Here is a 19311-nt window from a genome sequence, read left to right as displayed (position 1 = left end):
TCCTTGAGCACATCTGATGGCCCTTTGCATTGTCTGCAGGATGCAGTCTAGACTCTTGGCATGGCTGTCTCATTATAGCCAACTTAGCTCATCTTCTGCTGTTCCTCTAGCTACTCACTTCATAAACCAAGCTAAATAAATACTCCCAGTTGCTCATTCACGCTGAAGGGTCTGTAATTAAATTGTACAGAAAGGTCAGTCAAAATTCATATAATGGGGATGGTTGTTTCTCAGTAAGGGTCTTTCTCTCTCCACTTTTACTTATATTCTTAATCATGACATGTAAGAGCATCTGTTGGCCCTTGACGCCTGGGTCTAGGGTTCAGTGATGTCATTGTGTCTCTCCTTGTGCTCTTCATGTAACTTGGGGATGCTGGCTATGTTAATAGGTACACCAGCTCTCTGCATGTCTCCTTTCAGGGAGAGAACGGCCCCATTCACACCAGAAACCTCATTTTCCTCAGAGGTAGAAAAATGAGACACAGGCTTCATATTAAGGGAATTTATACATACATGACGGTTCCCTGTATGTGATTTCATGACTGGAATGGAATTAGATATGCAGTGGCTTTCAGAGTTCTGGTAGACATTTGATTGTTCCCCCTGGATAGTAACTTTATGGTTTTTACAAGGGGAGTCATACTGGAAATTTACCCTCTTTGTCTTTCAACTGATTTGTCCCCAGGCCAGACCTGTCTGAAAATTGAAATGGTAAACCTTTTCTCTTTTCAGGTTATCGGTCGGAGCTGTCAGGAATTTGTTACTGTCTGCTAAAGCCTTTTAGCATGATAACATGCTAAAGGCAGTACTCGTGTGGGAAGTTACACTATTATATGGATGCAGAGAGGGACTTAAAACTAGATTATTCCTGTGTGAAAGGGGTTGGGGGGCAAGCGAACAGAATTAAAAAGGAAAACCCTTAAAAACATAAAACCCCTGTGGATCTGCCTTTTCTTCCTACCTGCATCTCTTGTATGCCACAGGGTAGATTGTAAGCTCTGTGGGTGCAGAAAAGCTGCCTTTTGTCCTCCTTTGATACTCTCAGCTATCTGCACCCAAGTCATGCCCATAAGGTACGGTGGTAGTCAGAAGCCGTTGGCTTTAGAGAGTGTCTCTGTCCTCTTAGCACAGCCCTTGAGGTGGCTGGGACGGATGCTGGTTAAGAAGTGTGTTCCCTACGTGAGCGCACAGACTGGACTTATTCTCCTTGATCATTTTTCTCCAGGGAGAGCTCTGTGCTGAATGCTGGTTTTGCCTTGTTCTTGGAGGGTTGGTTTAGAATTCTCTTGTGCTTTTCCAAGAATCCCTCCATACCTCCACTTCCTCTGCCACTGCTCGCAGAGTAGCCCTTCTTGTAGCTTCTTGGATTTACTGGGAAGTATGCCATCTTCCTTTGGTTTGGACCTTGGAGACTCAGCTCTTTCAGTGTTCAGAGGGAAATGGAAGGTGGAGGATCAAAGGACACCAGTGCTTTCTGGTGTTCTCTGACTGCCTGTGTTTGGAAGGAATGTAAAAGCAGTGAGATCTCATCATTATTGTGATATTACAGCATTATAAAGTATTAGACCTTTGGGGAAACTGAGGCGTAAAAAGGTTAATAAGTGTCCCCTAAAGTCAGTGACTAGTTGATGGCAGAGTTCTGAAGTCTGCACCACACTTCCCTGTTCATATGGAAGGTTCTGGAAAGGTCTCCTTTGAAAATGTATCATGACATCATGAAGTATAAGCTTCAAGGTTATGTATGTTAAAGAAATGCAGTCAGTTTTCCTCAGGTGCCCATACTGGTGAGCAAGCTGATCCTATCCTCAAATGATTTCTACAGAGCAAGGAAAAAACAGTCAGACTAATGTTAATCATGGGAGCCTATTATAATGATATATAACTTGTCGTAACACATTATAATAGTACAGCAAATATACTTAACTCATGGAACATTCTCAGGGGGCTCTTAACTCCCTTTAAAATCATGCTCCAGGCCTCTGTTATAGAAAGATGGAGCTGCAGAGTTCTGCCTGTGAAGCTGCCACACCACTTTGACCAAGCCAGTGTTATGAGAACCCCTTTTCAAAACCCCTGCACTGTTTTTCCAGGCTTAAAAGTATGTTTGGTTTTGTCAGCACCTGGAAACGGGAAGTTGAGATTTGAGGAGAAACCTTTGGCGTTTATGCACTAAGCTTGCTGGAGAGTTGGAGTCTCTGTTTCCATGGAAACTGCACTGCTGCCTCATTTATTAATGGAGGCTTGGTGAACTTCCAGAGGTACTCCTGCCCTGTCCTGTAAATTCATTCTAGAGAAATGCAGGTTGACTTTTCAAACATGTCTCTGTCATTTCTCAGGCCTTGCCCCCTGGATCCTCATGAGCTCCAGAAAATTGCCTGTATGCTGTTTCAGAACCACCAATTTTTCTCTGGCAAGTGCGTGTGAAGGCTGTTTCCTCTCTTTCATGCTTAAATCATGTTTATGCCTGCCTGCCTTGTCCAATAAGTGAATTTTTTATTATTCCGCCTTTAAGAATTATGGATTTAAAATAAGGGAATGGAAAAATTAAGTAATCAAATGCATTGAAAACCTTGATGCTAACTTTAAGGGAGTTATACGTCTCTAACTTTTGAACTTCTAAACTTGTTTTTTTATCCAAAATGGATGGTTTGCTTCTTTCCACTCCAGCAAGACACTTTCAGAAAATGGCTCAGACAAATGTTTTTAAAGTAAGTCTTCATTTCACTAAACTAACTCTCCCTTGCCAGGTATATTAACAATATTGGAAGCTGCCTCTAGAAAAAAAATTTTTTTTCCATCTAATTGTTTATCTGGAGGATGCAAATAGTAGTTTTAAGCCTTTAAATCATCCATCATGCCTGGCAGCCTCTATTATCTCATTGCTGAGCTGGAGCCAAGTGAGAGTCTTTCTGTGTCTTAGGAAGGAGGTGCATAGATCTGGCTCTGCCAAATCTGTGCTCTCAGGGGGTCCGAGCCCTGCGCTAAGGGAAGGCAACTTAGGCAGACCCACAGGTCCCCTAGGATGGAGAAAGATCATGGGTCCCCATTTTCTGATGTCGCGTTAACGTAGAGACTAACTTGCTGTTCAGAGTAGAAGTGATGGGACTTGTTCCCTTGGTCCTTCTAGTGTCTCTGAATTACTGTTAGTTTTTAAATGCATTTTTGTGGCTGTAATAAAACACTGTTTATAGTCAGCTACAAAGTAAGTAATTACAATGCAGCAAACGAAATTCAATATAGCTTTGCCGTGGTTTTTTGAATTTTAATCAAACCAGACTTAGAGTAAATTATAAAATCCCGTTGCTTTTGTTGTGATAAGTGACATTGACAAAATGTTAATCTAATGGATTGTTATTCAGAGAAGCTAAATGTCTTCTCTAGTCTGCAGGCTTTGGATGTTTGCTTTTTGTTTTAATTTCCAGTGTATGCTTTAAAAAATCCAGAGAAAAGAATAAAGTTTTAAAACCACATGAAATAAAAACTCTATGGAATATTCCATTGTTGATATCTTGCCAGTCACAATGGCACATCTCATTTATGGCACTGAAAACTTTTTTTTTTTTTTAAACCAGATGTCTCTGTGGTCACTTTTTTTGGTATCGTTAAAACTGGAGCTGGGATAAAAAACCAACTGTTGACTACGAAGTCTAATATTAAAGGAATAATCAGCCCATGTTCCTATTAGATCATTTCCCTTTTATTCTACTTTGTAAATTACCTTGTGCTGTTGCTTAAAAATGGCATTTTGTTGGTTGTGTATCCCTTTTGTAGCTAAATTATCTGAGTTATTTTCTTTGGAGATTCTTCTAACTTCAATTTATATAATCTATAAAGTATATATATATGCATATATATGTATATATTGTGTGTATTAAAAATTCAAAAGTTAACTTTTCTTTCTGTCAGTTTATTTGCTTCCTTCCACCATGGCTCAATGCCTTTCTTTGTTTTAACATTTTGATGTTAAAAATGAATGTAAAGAATTTAATTCCCAGGTCTTCACATTAGTCCTGCAAGAGTTTTTTAATCATACGAATTTCAGTCCAAGGGTAAAATCTTTACATGTTGTTTGTCTCCTTTTACTCTTCAGAGCTGACCCAGAATCCAAAGGTTGGAGTGAAATTAATTTCTCCCCATAGCTTTTCCTTCAAGGTATTGTAGAAATCCTCCTTTTGAAAAGTGGAGCCAGTTACTCGTGTGTGTTTGTGTGTGTGTGTGTGTGTGTGTGTGTGTGTGTGTGTGTGTGAGAAAGAGAGAGAGAGAGAGAGAGAAGGAGAGAGAGAGAGAAGAGGGCAGTGGTAAAAATCACATTATTTAGTCAGTTTCCAAGTATGATTGTTGCCTGTATTTTTATCCGGGGATTAAATTGTTGCCACCACCATCACCGTCAGCTCGTGGGGGGCAAGGGTAGAGAAGGTGCGAGACAGTTGGTTGTAGACACCCAGACATGACAGCAGAATAATCTCTGCAACAATATGGCAGTGGAGCATTTGCTGACTTCAGAGCGCCAGATCAACCCCAGTATTTTTTCAGGGATGCTAAACCTCTTGTAACTGCTAAATTGGATTTGTCACTGAATGAAGTATCAGCTGCTGTTGAACAAGGCCATAAAAGCCAGCCGGCTGGCCCTTTGTAGGCAGGGCTTACCCAACGATTGATATGTTTTAGCACTTTTGGGATTATTGTGATTAAGAGGAAACCATCCTGAATGAGAGAGAAAAGGGGGTAAGGACGCCCAGCTCACAGCTGTGAGCAGCCTGTGTTTGCTGCTGAGGAAGTCACCATTACGGCTTTCTCCGGGGTCCTACCCTGATTGACGGGTATGAAATCTTTATATGAGGAAGCGGTGTCCTTATTTCCTCCAGTTGCAACTCTCCCTGCAGGGCAGTAGGCACGTGGAATGTTGTGGACTTGAGCATTCCGAATGCCTTTCAAGTGCTCAGGCACGCATGCGTGCACATGCCCACAGTGGCTAAACGCGTTAGTCCACACACACACAAGTTAATTGAGTTAACGTGTGGGGATTTTGGTAGCAACAATAGAGTGTCCTCTTTTATTTCCCAGACTCAAAGCTCTGTAACATGCGTTAAATAGATACCTCCGTGTAGTTTGCGTCTGAGTCGCTTGTGTGTGTGATGGCTGAATGGAGACTCCACAGCCCTTGGGTTTGTAAACTCGGGGCACCTGGCTGAGGGTTTATTAAGTACGAGAACCTTACTGTCTTTTTAGAACAGGCTCGTTTTCAAGAACCACCTGCTCCTGGGAGTGGGCGAGGTTTTGCATGGCTCTTGCACCGGCCCAAGGCAAGCTTTTCCCAAGAGGCAGCTTGTTGAGTAGGCTGGAGTTTGAAGCTGCCCACTACTTGCAGATGCACATGGAATGAGTCGCCTCTCTGGACATCCCAGGAGGCTGTGCCTGGTTCATGCTCAGAGTTTGCTCAGCATACCGCACAGGAAAGAGGCCGGCTTGCCAGGTCCTGCAGAGCATCTTTCCAAGCCTGTGAAAAGCACGAATCATCCAGCAGCAGAGCATGCTTACAGCTGGCCCTTTGCTAGCTTTGATCTGCGAATCAGGCTGCACCATGAATGCCCTTATTGTCATGTTATGTGTACACAGTGTGTGAATTATTGAAAATAGGGAGGCCTGAGCCTCATCTGGTAGAGATTACAGTGCAGGCATGCTGGGCGAAGGTCTGTAATTGAAAATCCCCAGATGCTGTTTATTTGGCCTTTGTCACATGACCTGCTGCAGGAAGATTGTCTGAACAAAATGTTGCCTGCATGAAGAGTGGAGCCCGCCCTCCCCCTCGTCCAGAGCCTCCCCAGGCTCAGTCTGTACACAGCTTAAACACCTGCCCAAAGGATTTTTAAAGGCTTAAAATAGATTCGCTCATAGCATTTAAATAGGGGGCATCTTGCTTGTTGGTTTAAACTGCTTAAGCGGTTGTTGACTTGTGGAACCTTCTATCCACCAAGGGTTTGCTGAATAATTTCACTCTGAGATATCTTTGCAAAGCAGCCTTCAGGGCTGGAGTCAAGAGTAGTTTGGGCTCTGCCTTTTCTTACAAAATCAAACTTGTGTGTGGTGAACGAACTTGCAGATGAAGCCACGTCGACTGTCCGTATTCCCTGTCTTTAAAAAATATCATGGCTACCCAGGATACAGCCCGGAGTGAGCTGGTTTGTTTCCATTTTATCCAGTTTCTTCTAACTTATTCTAGCCGTTTCTTAGAAAATTTGTTTTTCTCAGTTAAATACTGAGTGTTCTCCTCTGTGAGGGTGGTGAATTGAGGCAGGATGATAAATCTTAAAGATCACAAGAATTAAAAACAGAGTGGCTTTAGCAAGCTAATTTTGAAGAGGGAAAGGCTCTAAGTTTTCCGGGTCCTGTCCACTAGGGAATGGAGCAGTCACTCAGTGTCCTTTTTTGCCCCCTGTATCTCAGTTATGATCACGTGTGCCTTGTCCGTTTCTTGGAGCTTGTGAGGAGGAGAGGTGTCTTGGGGTGCATGGGTATCTCAGCAGCTCACAAGCGTTCAGCTGGGCTGTGAGTTCCTCGAACTCTTGTGTTCTTCTTTATATCCCAGTCCAGCCAGCACAGTGCTTTTTCTGTCCTTCCTGTTCCTTTTCCCTCCCTGTCTTCCTGCCTCTTCAAAGAAAACATTGTCACCACCTCCTGTGTGCCATGATGTCACCTCTTCAAATATTTTTTTCTTCCAAGAAGTGGCTGAAATTAGCAGCAGTGCTATCATTAAGTAGCAAACTCTGAGTACAATGCCAGGAGTTAGAGGCCGGGGGGTACTGTGGGAAACAGGACGTGGGCCTTGCTTTAAAGAAGCTCCCAATTTGTCAAAAAAAAAAAAGGAGCAAAAACTTGCACAGGAAGAGTGCATGGCAAGCACTATGCTAGTTTGCATGGAGGTTGCTGAGCTGAAGAGGCAGAACAGACTGTCAGGGAGCTGGGGGAGTGCCTTTGGAACCGGGTCTTGACAACTCAGAAGTAAGTGTTCAGCAGATTTGGACAGGACCGAGGGGCGAGGGCAGGTCATCTACACAAAGGGAATAGCACCCAACGGACACAATAGCTCTGTAGAGCGAGGCAGGAGAAAGGGCAAAAAGTGGGCTTGTATGTGTAACAGTTATGTTTTTTACAGAGAATATATTGCATATTACCTGAGTAATTAGAAATTTAAAAGGGGAATAAAAATGGGTTAACTCTCCTGAATCTAAAACTCAACCAAAAGAGCTAATAATCTCTTTGTTTTGCTTGATCACTAGCTGAAATGAAAGCCCATTTCATAGGCCACTGCTTTCTCGTTGATGATATTGTTGCCTTTGGATACTCCTGATTTTGAGAGCAGTCTAATGCGTCCAGTGCAGGTGGGTAAATGACAGAGAACGTGGCAACCACAGGAGGAAACATTTCTGGACTTCTCTCAAACTGTTCTTCAGTATGTTTCCTCTCCTCCTAAATATTCTGCCTTTTATTACAGACGTGTGGCTTCTTGCCTCAATTCTCCTAAAATCTAAACTCCTTGGGGCCAGAGAACATGTTATTATTCCAGTGTGTATCTCCTCCAGTGCCTAGTGCAATGCCTTTTACATAGAAGATACTTAACAGATATTACTGAACAGGGGACGGGGACTGCATTGTGGCCAGATTATGATGGCCTTGAAGGCATGAAGAGGTGAGGTTTTATCTTGTATTATAGGTGGTGAATGGACTTTTAAAATGGTATATTACAGTTCCATCCACTTTGTGGTTGGGTTGGGCCCCCTTTAAGATTTTGTTTTGGTTAAGCACTTAGTAATGATCTTGTGAGAAGTTAACTTATTATAGAAGCTATTTTCAGAGCAGTTGTTCTGATGTTAAGCATAATGAGCTTGGAAGACAAAGCTGGGTTCAAATCCCAATTCCGCCACTTAACTGGTTTGGGAACTTGGGCAAGTTTCTTCTTTGAACCTCAGGTTCAGCATTTATAAAATGGGAATAAGGTGGGAATGAAGGTTAAATGTATTCATGTATAAGCACAGTGCTTTGCATAGTGCTGACACAGTAGGTATTCACACAGTAGGTATTGTCTAGCTTTCTTTTATCTCACTTCGTCCCTACCTGTCATCCAATATTATTTCATTTAGCTTAACCCCCCAAGTTTCAGTCTCCTGGGTTTGAGTGCATTTTTTAAAATGTTGTTCTTTATGTTATGGTTTCCATATTATTTTTAAAAGAATTACTAAGTGCCTAGACATTTAGAATTCTTTTTATCGAATACTGTGTTTTCTAAGCAGCAAGTAATCCTATGTGAGTGTCATTTGGATTTTAATGCTTGCATAACTCACCTTTGTATAGCTACTGCTATATAACTTCAGAAGTTGATGCTTAATTCTTCTAATGATAGTTGTGTTTTTACACTGACAACTAAATTCTGGAAATCCAGTGGGAGACATGCTGTTTATTTTCTTTTTTCCTTTAGAATAATTTTTATTAAATCACAAACGTGCAACAGCTTCTTAACTCTACACACCCACAAAAATTTTTTTAAAGGAATAAAATTATGTCTTATTCCACCATGATTCTGGCTAATAGCCTCCATAACCAGGGCTACCTAGAAAATTGCCACCTCTAGGTCCTCCTCCATAGCCATGATGGCTACCCCTGAATCCAGGACCACTTCCATATCCATCAGATCCTCTCTAAAGTTCCTTCCTGGTCCTGCTCCAAAATTTCCACCACTACCATGAGAATATACAAAACCAAAGTGGCCTCCTCTTCCACTTCTAGAACGTTGGACTTCTTGCATTTTAGGTTGAGACAGGGCCTTTCTTACTTCTGCATGATGACCATTGATGACATGGTTGGGACATTTAATGCAATGCCTGCAGTCTATTCATAGAGGTAATTTTACAATCTGCCACAAATTATAATTTTGGCCTCATTTAGCCCTTAGCAAAAACCTAATTCTTGCTATTTTATTCAAGGAAGAATCTATTCTAAATTAAAAGATTATTGTAGCAACTATGTAACTTGCATGATGCCCTCTTAATATTCAGATATCACAATAAAGGGCTCCTTTTACTTAGAAACAGGTTTTATGGCCATATCATTTGGATGATTTAGGGTAATGAATGCAAAGATTTTGAGGACATTTTCAGTGTAGCATGGAAAAGATGTTCCATTTCTATAGCGTTAAAAGTAGAAACATTGTAGGTTTATACTAGATGCCATGTGGTATGGTATCCTGGACAGAAACCATGTATGTCAGTTCAAGTAATGAAAAAGAGGTCCAGAGAAGTGAAGCAAGTTTCCCATGTTCACACAGCTAATAAGTACATGTTCATATTTCCCAGAGAAGATCTAGGCAATGATACATCTGAATCCAAAAAAAAAAGTTTGCAGCAATGCCACTATTAAAGAATCTCCATTAAAGACCAGCAGTTTTTAGCACTTCAAATGTGTGGATTTCACACTTCTCTAAGGCCAAATAATTAATAAATAAACAGAGTGTTCTTACCAAAGTTTTTCATTAACAGGACTCTCCTGGGTTAATGTTGGATTACCTTTTTTTTGGACCAGGTCCATATTACTGTGGCATGTGGAGGTCATCGGGGGAGAGAGGCGTGAGGAGGAAAAGAGCATGTGTTGGTCATACTTGAGCCAAGCTAAGAGCTCAGGACGAGAGTCTGGAGAATTGTGCCGCCTCTCACTAAAATAGTTGTAACTGTAAAAGGGCCTACAGATTTCAGATGGTATTGACAATGCTGTTATCCAATTTAGGTACTCTTTTTTTAGATCTTTTTTTTTTTCTGGTTTTCTTCATATGGAAGAGGAGAGCTCATTCATTCTTTTTTTTTTCCCCCTTTAATTGAAAACATTTACTGAGCACCTACTTAATAGGCGCTAGATCTTGAGTCAGAACCAGATGGGTTCTGTCCATAGAGCAGTCACTATTCTAAGAGGGGACTGGATAGTCCTGTAGGTAAGTAATGGCAGTGTAGCAGCAGCCGGGCTATCTGCTCAGTACATGAGCATACGAAGGAGAAACGACTAACTCAGTTTGGAAAGCTCCCAGATGTCAAGGAGGAAATGCTTCAGTTGGTGCTTACAGGGATAAATAGGAGTTTTGCTGGGAAAGGAGAAGAAGAACATTTAAGGACAGATGGTTACACAAAGGCATAGAGGTATGGAAAAGCATAGTGATGGCTAGGGGAACTCTATGAAGCTACTATAGCAGTACAGGAATGGGCTGTTAGCCTTAGGTAACAAGCTAAGGAGTGTGTGTCTTTCTTATAATGGATGGGGACCTGTTGATGTAGGAAAGCAGTGTAATCAGATGTGGGCGTGAAAGAGAAGGTGAATGCCCACAAGATGAATGGCAGGAACTGTCAGGACTGAGCACTCTCCTGAGAGCCTCTGGGTAGGGGGTCTACTTAGGTTGCCACTGGGGTCAACAAGGTTAGAGTCTGGTAACATCCTGTACACACCTTGAGTGTGTGGGACACAAAAATGCTGAAGATATAGAACCTACCTTTCAGGAGCTTATGGTCTTTTACACAAGGAACTCTTACTAGAGCCAGAATGTGGGCAGTGCCCTGACCCATGAACTAAAGTACTTTGGGCCCAGGGCAGCATGGGGAATCTGTGCTACTTCCCAGTCAGAGTCAAGCCATCTCCCTTCACCCCACTTGTATATACAAGGCAGTTTTCTTTTTTTTTTAATATATAAATTTATTTATGTATTTACTTTTGGCTGTGTTGGGTCTTTGTTGCTGCGCGCGGGCTTTCTCTAGCTGCGGCGAGCGGGGGCCATTCTTCGTTGCAGTGCGCGGGCTTCTCATTGTGGTGGCTTCTCTTTGTTGTGGAGCACAGGCTCTAGGCGCTCAGGCTTCAGTAGTTCTGGCACGTGGGCTCAGTAGTTGTGGCTCACGGGCTTAGTTGCTCCGCGGCATGTGGGATCTTCCCAGACCAGGGATTGAACCCGTGTCCCCTGCATTGGCAGGCAAATTCTTAATCACTGCGCCACCAGGGAAGTCCCAGACAGCTTGTTTTTAACTCACAGTGTCTTTGGTTTCAGTTTGCTCTGTAGTATTGTGGTCTTTCCCAGCCACTGGTCTGTGAGGTGAGCTCCAGGTACCTGGCTCCCTGCCTCACGCCTCTTCACACACTCCAAGCCTAGTGCATATTTCAGGCCTTTCATGGAGGTTTTGTGAAGGAAAGAGTATCTGAGCTGGACCTGGAAGGCTTTTGATTGGTGGTCTTAAGGTGTATTGTACTTGTGAGCAAAACCTTAGAATGGCAGGATGGTTCAGGGAACTGAAAGCTAGGTGTGCATTTTGATGGCAGTAAAATGGATTAAGGTGATGGTGGTGTGTCATGAAAAAAAAGTTAGGGCCAGACGGTGGGACCATACTGAATACTATACTAAAGGAGTTTGACCTTTAGACTATAGGCAGAAGGTCTTGAAGCAGTAGAGTGGTTGAACCAGAGGTGTGTTTCAAGTAGCTGTATATAGGATGGATTAGAAAGAACAACTAGAGGCATAACATAATTAAGGCTAGGTAGAGGATTAAAAAGGTGATTGTAGGGCTTCCCTGGTGGTGCAGTGGTTAAGAATCTGCCTGCCACTGCAGGGGACACGGGTTCGAGCCCTGCTCTGGGAAGATCCCACATGCCTGCGGAGCAACTAAGCCCGTGCGCTACAACTACTGAGCCTCCGCTCTAGAACCCACGAGCCACAACTACTGAAGCCTGTGCACCTAGAGCCTGTGATCTGCAACAAGAGAAGCCACCGCAATGAGAAGCCCACGCACTGCAACGAAGAGTAGCCCCCGCTCACCACAACTAGAGAAAGCCTGCACGCAGCAACAAAGACCCAACCCAGCCAAAAATAAAATAAATAAAGTAAATAATTTTTTTTTTAAAAAGGTGATTGTGTAGCATCTCTTTATTGCTTCGTAAAGAATGAGCCCTTAGAAAAATTTTCTTCATTTATATTTATTTTCCTTCTGGAAATAAACACAACAAAAAGAATTCAACATGGAGGGATTGTTTGTATTCAATCCATAACATTAGACATTTTTACTTGCTCGTCTCTCTCTTCGACCCTTGTAGTCTTATGCAAATGTATAGTTTATTAGCTAAGATGAAGTGTTTTATGGAGCCATCACTTGATAATGTTATCAGCTGCCGTTGACTGATGGGAACTCGGAGAAGGTGGGACTGGGGTTATTGCCAGGCATTTTGAAGGGATTCAAGGAATAAGTTCTGACCAACCAGGGTTAACACAGCCTTTGTCTGTATATTCTTCCTTCTAAAGCTGTTCCTTGTAAGCCTCTGGGTGAGTGTAGACAGGATATTTGTTTTAGAGACTTGCCAGTGTTCACCTCCTGAAGGCCACCAGTTCATTTTGTAAGACTTTAGATGGGGAACATGCAGTACCAGCCCCTGGCAATGCAGAATGGGCTGCCTGGCCCATTCTGGTGATTTTCCATGTTGGTTGGTGCTGATTTTTGGTCAATGATTTATATTGGGGATTAACTGAGACACTGGTGTCCAAACTTCCTCATTGGCAACAACACTCTGTGACCATTTCAAATGCTCTTTCGTGCGCCTTCCTTTACCCCTAATCTAAGCCTCGTACCCCTCCCCCAGTCTGGTTCTCCATCTCTCTCATTCAGTTATTCGTTCCATCAGTGTATACTTTCTGAGGACCTGCTGTATTCTTGGCACCGGGGGCACACCGATGAGCGAAAACACAAGGTCTCTGCTCCTCTGGAAATTCCTGTCTTTAGTGGGGGAGGCAGGTGTTCATCATGCAGTCATTGAGATAAATGGAACTTGTCAGCTCTGATGCGTGCCATGATTGAGAGGCGTGGAGAGGGGTAGGGTGACTTGAGTCCATTCTCACGGGTGAGAGTCCTTCACAGATGTAAGCTCCCTGAAGGCAGAGATGGCATCTCTTTACCCCCAGAATCCTAGCGTGTTGCTTGTGCCCTGTAGGTACGGTGGGTGACTGGCCAGCTTTGGTAGACCTCCTTTCTTTCCCAGTGTTGCTGGGGTGATGAAGCAGTGTGTGAGAAATGGCTAATTATTAACTCCTCACAGGTCAGTGAATGGTCTCTACTGCCTCCTCTGGCAGTATCCATAGATACAGACGCCCCAGGTCTTCAGCAGGACAGGTTCATCCAACATCCCCGTTCTGTAGACCTCTCCCTAGCAGCTGACAATTGGTTCCTGCAGTGTACCCTACACCTGTGCTTTTTGTTTGTTGGCTTTCATATTCTAAGATACTTTTTCCTTTACATGAACCTCAGGTCATACAGAGAGGTCCAGAGCTAGAGAGTATTTTAACACCATCTCGTAGAATCTTACCCAAGAAAAGTCCATTGTAAAGCGCTCTCTCATTGGGCATTGCTGCTGGTGTTGGAGGACAGAATCATGCCTTGTGGTGTTGTCACCTCGTAGAAGACATCTTTCTTTGCTTCTTCTCACTGGGTCATCTTTTTCCAGTTTATGCTGATGATTCAGTGTCAAACTGGATTGTAGGGACACAGGAGCCTCTTTTCTGCTCCTGATGACAATTCATTCCATAAACATTGAGCTGATTGGGAAGGGGAGGCAGAGAAAAGATGAATGTTATTGGCTCTTTTTTTTGTTTTTGGCCTCTAGGTGTGGCTTGTGGGATCTTAGTTCCCCGACCAGGGACTGAACCCCGGGGCCTTGGCAGTGAAAACCCAGAGTCCTAACCACTGGACCACCAGGGAGTTCCCTCATTGGTTGTTGTTCTTGTTGTTCTTTATGCTCTGTTTGCAGCCATGACGTGTGCTGAAACGATCAAATACAAGGCAGAAAATATACGAGCCAGCAGTAAAGAGGCCAAGGTCAAGGGCTGTGGATGTTTAGGGAGAGGGGACCTGACCTCTCCCAGCTGGAAAGCTCATGAAGGACAAGGCATTTGAGAGGTGGGCAGAATCCAGACATGCAGCACTGGGCAAGGAGATGCAGGCCATGAAAGCAATTGTGTGTTCAGGTACAGAGCTCAGGCAGCTCAGGGTCTTAACAAGGAACAGCCTAATAGTGCCCTTGGGCCAAGTTAAGGCTTGTGAGGGGGTGTGGAAGACCATATGGCTACAACCATAGCATCAGTGCCTGTTTCATACAGCTTTGGTCTAGCAGTCAGAAGAAGCTTGAGTTTTCCATCTGATTCTCGTTCTTTTAACATGGGAAAAACCTGTGGGGGAATCCTCCCATGTCCGTCCCAGCAGAGAGAGGGCTAACAGAGGTTTCCTTAGAGTACACTAAAGCCCCTTCCCCAGGCCAGAGTATGTGTTAGCCTTCAGACCGGCTGCAGCCAGGGAAGAGGTTCCATTCGTTACTTCTTCCTTTGTGGCTCCCTGACTCCATTCAATTACAAAGTGGCTCTTACACTGTTAAAGCCGAGTGTCTCTGGGCTACAATTTGTAGCCACAGACCCTGCATTTGCTGTGCCTCAAACATGACCCTGAGGCCACATCCCATTACACACAAGCCCACAACAACGTTAACCAGTCTTCTCTCTGGGTAAGGCAAGCACAGCGCAAACTCCCTTTCTGTTGGAATCTCTCTCTCTCTCTATTGCCCCTTTAGCGGAAATTTCACAGCAATCTGGGAGGCTGGAAAAGCCAATGATGGGCTCACTTTCAACTGTGTTATGTCACTTAGGAGAAAGGAAAAAGAAAATAAAAACTGGATCGTAGCACTTAGGATCACAGTATAAAAGCGACAGGTCAGGCTGTTTGCCTTTGCTGCTGCCTCTTGCCTGTGGGAAAAGCAAAGGCAACTGCAGCTGCTGCATCTCAGATTTAAAGAAGTGATAGGGTGTGCATTTCTAAAGGACATTCTCTGCTGCAGAGAAGCTGTAGTATAATGACACTTAGTGGTGAAGTGTGACATTGCCACTCAGCTCTATAAGCTATTACAGGTATTTATAGAGAAGAATGAAGGAGATGATTCATGGATGCTGTGAATGTAGAACCTGGAGATTCCTGGGCTCAGAAAGAGAAAGTGTGCAGTGGTCAAGGGAGCTTGAGGGTCAGCATGCCTGGTTTTTAGGAGCCCCAGTTTCCTCTGTATATATATTTTAAAATGCTGCTTCCTCTGTCTAAAAGGGTCTTCAGCATACCCCCTCCATTCTGCCTATCAAAATCAGTCTTATCACTGTAGTTAATGATATGCACACTGAAGGATGCAGGGATGTTATCATGCCTGCCACTTATTTTGAAATGCAACAACAACAAAATAAGATGGCTCGGTGGACGGGTAGAAGAGTGGATAGATGGAGTGACATGTGATGAAGCAAATAAAGAAAAAATGAAGGTAGGATCTGGGTGGTGGGTATATCGTGTATATAGCGTTCACTTTGTATGCTGGAAATTTTTTATAATGTTGGAGAAAATGTAATCTATCTTTAAAGGCTAGCTTATATTCCAGTACTTTGGGGAAGGCTTTCTAGATTTCTGGAATTATTTGTGGCTGATTACCCACATATGTTACTAGGACCTCTTTCAGTTGCTGTCTGACACGTAGAGCTGATTTCCTCTATCTTAGCCCTTGTTTTGGACAGTGAACTCCTTGTGGGCAGCGGGCTAGGCTGTCTTTATATCCCTGATACACCAGACAGGCATCATGTAAGGCACAGGGAGAGATGGTACTCACATACTGTAGGAATAGTTTAGGAATGTCATGATTAACTTTAAAGTTAACTTAGTTGAAAGTAACTTTTGTAATGTAAGGTTTACTGGATCAAGCACCACTATATGTGTACATGTGTATTTTTTTTTGGAAGCAAGAGTTAGAGAAATGAGGGTTAACATTTCTAATAACCAGCATTCTTCATGGCTGTGAAACAGAACTGTGTTGTATGCACCAGAGCCCCACTGCCAGTTACATCAGTGATGTTTGGTGTCCCTGAGTTCCCTGTCCTTGATTGGAGAATTCTGTACCTTAGTACCATGATTCAAATCCAAGGCTTTGAACTGTATGAATCCAACCTGTTTGGAGGGCCATGCTATAGAAATATAAATAGGGCTCAGAAAGTCCTATCAGGGTTGCTAATAAGAATTCATTCAGAACCTAGTAAAATAAGTACAACCCCAAGCACCCAAAAAGATATTCCAAAATCATTTGGAATGACATACTTGTTTCCGTAAAGGGTGAGCATATTATAATTCTGGGAAGATTTAGAGTTGAATGTAGAAGTTTTTAATATAATCAGAGCCATAGTGTTAATACTTTTTATTTAAAGGATTTGTGCATGTGAGTACTTCAGTATGCATATTTAAAATAATTTGGCGCACATAACAGGTTAGCCTGTATTTCCAATTTAAAATATGCAATAAAGTAACAGACTTAGACTTGATTTTAGGGAGGGTTGAAGTCTTAACTAGATTTCTAAGCAATATTGGGGCACTTAAGAGAATTTATTAGGTTTCTAAGAGTTGTTTAAGGGGAGATTTTGTAAGTTAAATCAAACAATTCTAATATTTAAAAGAATTAAATAAATTATAGATTATAAATAACATAGTTTAAATGTTTGAAGGAGTTTAAGGTTTGTAAAATGGACCAAACATGAATCCGATGGCCCTTTGAAAGTGATTATAAAAATTATAAGATCTGTAAGTTGAACTGAACTTAAAAGATGAGCTAGGGCATTTAAGGTTTTTAAAAAAATAACTAAACAAATGAAATAAACATTTCTAAAGCCAGGTAAACCTGACTAATGTTTTCTGTGCACAAAACCACCCTTATCGTCATTAAAAAAATTCACAAAAAATGAAGTGATTAACAGTCTGCTCTGAGTTCACGGTAGATGCTTAGTGTTAGTGGAATTTGAATTTATAATTTGAATCAGCAATATTCCTTACGGCAGGGCAAGAAGGAACACATAGCAGCTTCAAGTTAATTACTCTTCGTGGCTTGAAACATGGTATGAAAGAAAGAACACAGGCTTTTAAAAGAAAGGTAATCTTGCTCATGTAAAGAACCAGGGACGTGAGAGTCATGACCAGCTTTCCATGAAATGATGTATGTAGCATAGCGCTCAGCACATAGTAGATGCTCAATGAGGTCTTCTTGTAGAAGTAGTGGTCTTTAGAAGCATTTTAATCAAATTATGAGTTGACATTGTTTATGCCACTGCATAAACCACAGGGTGCACAGTCAAATGTGGCTGTCCTAGGTACTGATCTCATTCATTCAACCAAATGCCATAAGAAATTAAAAACTGGTGATATAGGTTGTATGCCACTTGTATCAAGCTATTCTGTCTGCTTTCCTAGAAAATAAGCAAATGGGGAGGGCAGGAGACGTTTTTCCCATCTGGACAAGGTTCAGATGAAATTGCATGTAATTCAGAGCCCTAGATTTATTTCGTCCTGGCCACTCAGCTCCGAACAGGGTGCACAGTGAGGCCCTGAGCTGGAGGATGCTTGGCTCCGCTGCAGACATTGTCATTTAGGTCTGGCTTCTGGTAATTAGGCACTCCTAGCTGGGCTCTGCTGTCAGCCAGCCTTTGAAACAAATTGCAAAATCTGTACAACCATCTGAGAGATGGAGAAGTAGACCCGATGACACTACAGGGGATATTGGTAGTTCTCAAAAGTTGAAAGAGAATGCTTTGAGAAGCAGTCCTCAAAACTGAATTTAGAGGTCCTTTTCCTATGGTTAAAGGGTAAGTTCAGTCACAGAATCAGGATCTGAGATTCAAAGACTGGAATGACAGGCTTAATCTAATAAGATGAAGTACAATAGAAATACACACAGCATTTTGTATTTGGATCTGAAAATCCCAACTACGCATGAAAAGACTGGGAACAGGGGTAGGGATATATCTGAGAATTAGGCTATATGAAAAAGGCCTAAGAGTTCAAATTGACATCAGTTGACGGTTTATTGTGATTCCCCCCCAAATCTAGTGCAGTGTTAGGCTGCATTAACAGAGGTGGAGTATTTAGGACCAGGGAGGTGACTACAGTTCTGGGCTCCAGGCTATGAAAGGAAACTAGACAAAGGATGGTCACAGGATGGATATGGGAGTGTTCCAAAGCTTATCACAGATAACAAAGGAACAGGAAAGGTTTAGCCTGGATACAACTGCAGGAGGACCTGAAAGCTGTCAGTAATATCTGAAAGGCATGTGCATTAAGAACTAGCCTTGTTCTTATTACGGGGAACAAAAAGAATCTGGGGATGAAAGTTACAGGAAGCCTCAAATAAGGAGGGTCTTTTAATTCTTCAGTATATTTTAAGATAGCATGGGCTACTTCCTTAATTCTAGAAGTGCTGGCTTACATAAGGACTTAGACTTTTAGGGGTAGGAAAGGATGACTCAGAAGTACTTCCCAGTCCCAAGATTCCACGATTCCCTTGCCTTCCAGTGACGACCATATCCTGCACGGTCCTAACATGGGCAGGTGGAGAACAGAGCCATAATTACAGGAATGTTCTAGGCAGCGATGGGAGAGGTTTTAGAATTCTCAGGCAAGATTCCCATAAAGACACTGTCACCAGGGCCGCCAGTTCTTTACTCTGCTGGGGAGGTCTGGGGCTTGTGGTACTCTCTGTCACCAGAGGCTGTGTTAGTTCCTCATTTCTTCTTTCTGTGTGCCCAGCAGTGTGCTGCGTGCTGGGGAGACCTTGGGGAACAAGACAAAATCTCTTGCTGTCTTCAGCTATGCAGTATGTGTGGGGAGTAAGACAGCAAACACAAATTAGACCACTAGATAATACCGTGATGATTATAGTGGCAGTTTGGACCCACGTGTCCCGTATGAGTGCATTTATATTTCATATAGTATTAGTAATACATTTCCCCACTTGGCTTTGGGGGTGTAGTTTCCCATTATATTATAGTTCAGGTCCTCTCTTTGAGATTTCTCAGTCTCTTGGAGTAGGGACCAGAGGTATTTGTTTATACTTTAAGGCGTTTTCTTTCCCCCAGAGGTAATAAAGCTTGGAAAAGGTTGAGTCTTTTTTTTTTTTTTTTTGGCGCTGACAGTTTTGTGTATAGTTTGTTACTGGCACAGTGACTACATTTAGAGGGGGTGTCTGTCTTCATACTGTAGCTTCTTTTCGTTGTGTTTCCGTGGCCAGAGCAGTTCATCCTCTCGTGGCTCTTATGACTCTAACTGGAGTTAACTCTGAGTAGAAACCTGGGTGAGAAGGAATATGAAAAATAAGACTGGAACAGAACCAGGTCTGTATACTCCCACACTAATCCTTTTATTTGTTTTTTATACAAGTGACCATCCGTTTAGGGACAAGCATGCAAACACAAAG

General features: G+C 42.6%; 1 protein-coding gene across 12 annotated transcripts in view; it reads left to right on the top strand.

The window, feature by feature from the left end:
* The window catches only part of TEAD1 (TEA domain transcription factor 1), a 262180-nt gene that overhangs the window by 167974 nt on the left and 74895 nt on the right, over nt 1-19311 (top strand). The window lies entirely within an intron of this gene.

This window comes from Orcinus orca, chromosome 8 (genome assembly GCF_937001465.1).
Source record: "Orcinus orca chromosome 8, mOrcOrc1.1, whole genome shotgun sequence".
NCBI classification, from domain to species: Eukaryota; Metazoa; Chordata; class Mammalia; order Artiodactyla; family Delphinidae; genus Orcinus; species Orcinus orca.
The sequence above is the reverse complement of the archived record's forward strand: the minus strand, read 5'-3'. Positions and strand labels throughout refer to the sequence as shown.